The 3495-nt window shown below is 30.2% G+C and overlaps 1 pseudogene; it reads right to left on the reverse strand.

Annotated features, from left to right (window-relative positions):
- Positions 1-902: 902 nt before the first annotated feature.
- On the reverse strand, positions 903-3087 carry LOC126772978 (uncharacterized; annotated as a pseudogene).
- Positions 3088-3495: the final 408 nt, after the last annotated feature.

Here is a 3495-nt window from a genome sequence, read left to right on the forward strand (position 1 = left end):
TGGTGGTGGATGTGTGTGTGACAAAGGCGGTAGAAACACCACGTTGTGTTGGAGATCAAGATGGACATATACCGGACATTTGGTATGTTGAGAGCAAATCCATCGAACAGCCGCCCCTCGACGAATTGTTGCATTCTTCGTAAATGTATACTCATTTAGAAGATACACTGACTTTCCATTTGCGTACGTAATCAAAGAGCCTGAAGTTTGAAATTTAATTAATTAAAACATATTCGAACATAACACAAACATATTATTTTTCATTTTTACTTGCATTCTGTTTCAATCAACCCTGTTGAACAGAGATGTATGGAACAAAGTATATTATTTATAGAAATATTCGAGCTTATAACTTATTATTCCTCTATATTAATGGGAATGTGATTTGTACATCGACAACATAAGAACTTTGTATATGTATATTTTACATATAAAACTATAGCATACATTATCATAGTTTGTTGTTTTTATTATAGTTGTTTAATTAGCAGAGAAAACATGCCAGGATGACGAATGACCGCGTAAGCAACAGAAAGATCAGCTGGAAGTCATATACATCATGGATAGCTTGTTATTGGCTAGATTTAGATAATTAAAATATATTTGTCGCTTTGGTTCTTGCGTATGAATCCTTAAGTCAAGTATCAAGGCAGACCTCAACAGCGAGGTTAATGATTATAGAGATGATAAGAATATTCATAATTATTCCGTAAGAATTATATATATATATTCGAACAAAACACATATATTCTAATACGTACTCGCCTTGGAGTTACTCACGAAATGAAACATCAATTACGTGTAAAATACTTTATTAAATGCGTTTAAATGCTAAAAACATGAATAAGCATTATCACTATATTAAAGTCACATACACTTATAGCAAGTATAAAAATAGACAATATTAGTTGAATAAATGAACGAAATTATATCAAAATAACCTGTAAAAATAAAACGAGATCTAACCATTGAGATACATGATTATCACATGGAACACGCAGTCTTAAAATATTAATACGTTTGTATCACAATACCTAATACTGGACACGTCACAAAATGCAAATTATCACACGAAATATTAAAAAAAAAAAAAAAACACATACTTAAAACTAAAGCCTGTTATAATTCTATAAAATTAAATCTAATATGAATGAAGGCACTTGACCCAAACTTCATTACGATGAATTGGATTTCAAAAATGAACTTGTTAATAGGATAGTTCATCTACCGTGGAATTTAGTATCGTAAATATCAATACTTCAAATATTATTCTATAAGTCTGCTTTTATAACCGCCTATATCAATTAAAATAATATAATATAAAATACATTTCGCAAAAGAAATAAAAATGTGGTTCAATTGATAAATTGCCAGTTTTCTGAAACGCATCATCAATGATATGATATAATTACTTAACGTTAAGGCAGCATTAAGCGAACTATTTGTTTATTAGTATACTGGTTACATACACACGCCAAATTGGGCTTATATAGTTATCTAAAATTAGCAATACGATTTAGTCTTCGAATAATTAGGATCTAATAAAAAAATTAATTATAAAACTTAAATGAAATCAGGACAAATTAAATTGTCAGAGTAATAGGAAAATAAGACCAAAGAATAGCTCGTAAGATTCGTAAGAAAAATATTAGATATTTCTTTGCTTTAAGCGTATACACATAGCTAATAGTTACTAAATACACTATGAGCTATCAAGTAATCATGGAGGGGTGTGAGAGAAGGGGGTTCTGCTGGCAGAACCATCGGCGTACCATTCTCTTTATTGTAATCAGTGCCGTTCCAAGGAAAATTCGGTTTTATTTGGTTTTTCGCTTCTTTCTTCATACTCGGTGGATGGCTGTGCGACACGTTTGCCTTGAGAACTTCTAAATTATCTGTGATGATGAGGTGAGCCTTGCACTTCCATTTTGAACCGTAGGCTGTACAGCTCCAACGATGAGCGTTGCTTCTGGCTTTTAAGTGCTTGTAAAATGTAAAGTTGTTCAGGCGTAGGTTGATCCGACCGTTGGGACGAAGGTAAAATTCAACTGTAGACAACGTACCAAATATTAAATCATTTTTTATACCGAGAATAATGACACTATTAGGACAAATAAAAATTATTTTAAACACATAATTTTTTTTTGTTCTAAATTAACTTAAACTAAATACACTAAAATTAATATTTATAAATAAGTAAAAAGAATTAGTAACCGAAAGAATGTTATTTTATATATTTGTTATTGCTTTAGTAATTTTGTATAACTTAAGCTATTTAATAGTATCAAAGAAAACTTGCGAAATAAAGTTCCAATAAAATGGTAAACATATTCATTTACCACACCTTAATTAAAAATAAAGATAAACGTTTATTTATTAAACATAAGAAAAAAAATAAAAATCTTTAAACACGATTTATTATAAAAAGTTATCAAAATCCAACACGTCCATGTATGCTTGCGATTTTCAAGGACAAAGGACCATCATTTTCGGAAGCACTGTGTCTACCCTGAAATATAATAAAATAAAATATAGATATATAAACTGTTATATAATGATCATCAAAATAAAAACAGACAGTTAATACGGCTACTAATATTTATAATGGCATTCTCTTTAATACGAGCAAGACAATTGGCCAATGACTGGATTTACATTTTCAAAATTATTGACCATATTTTGTATATGTAGACAACTATTGAGTTAATTAATATTTATCTGTAGTGAAATATATCATTACATTGAATTTTGATACATTGGCTATATGTATGTGTGCACTTACATTGTCTTCTTTAAGCGATTGCCTTTTGATGTTTTCTAAGAAATATTTTGACGGTGGGTGGGTGTGCTCCGTTTGAGCTCTTACTACTAGCATGTTTTTAGTAACATGCAGAAAACCTCTGCATGATCTGGATCCCATCTGTGTACAACTCCATCGAAAACCGTCTCGAAGGAGCTTATGCTGGTAATACGTGTATCCGTTTAGCATCAATAGATCTTTTCCATTTCTACCTTTAACCAGCAAAACTGAAAAGTTTTGGAGCGTGTCAAAAATGTAAGAAAAAAAAACATCTTTTAAATCACCAAATTTTCTTACCTTCTGTATTACTGGTATTCATTAAACATGGTATAGCTTAGAAATATATGTATGGAACTAAAATTCACATTATATACTTAAATACTAAGCACAGTTATTTTGTTAAGTAAACCTTAAAAAGTAAAGAGTATATTTTGGTATGTTTTATTGTAATATATAGCTGACTTATAAAATATTAATTATACTATATATAAAAAAAAAAAAAACATTTTTATTACACTATTAAATTTTAATATAATATCCCTCTCTGTTGCAAAGGTATTTTGCAGGTTCATGGCAGTGATTTGAGTAGCTTTTTATTAAGACACCTTCGTTGCTGATCACTAGATATGCGCGACAGGATTGAGAGAACTGCTTCGAACATTTCCATCGGTAGCCGTTCTTAACTGGATAATGCC

Source organism: Nymphalis io, chromosome 13 (assembly GCF_905147045.1).
Source record: "Nymphalis io chromosome 13, ilAglIoxx1.1, whole genome shotgun sequence".
NCBI classification, from domain to species: domain Eukaryota; kingdom Metazoa; phylum Arthropoda; class Insecta; order Lepidoptera; family Nymphalidae; genus Nymphalis; species Nymphalis io.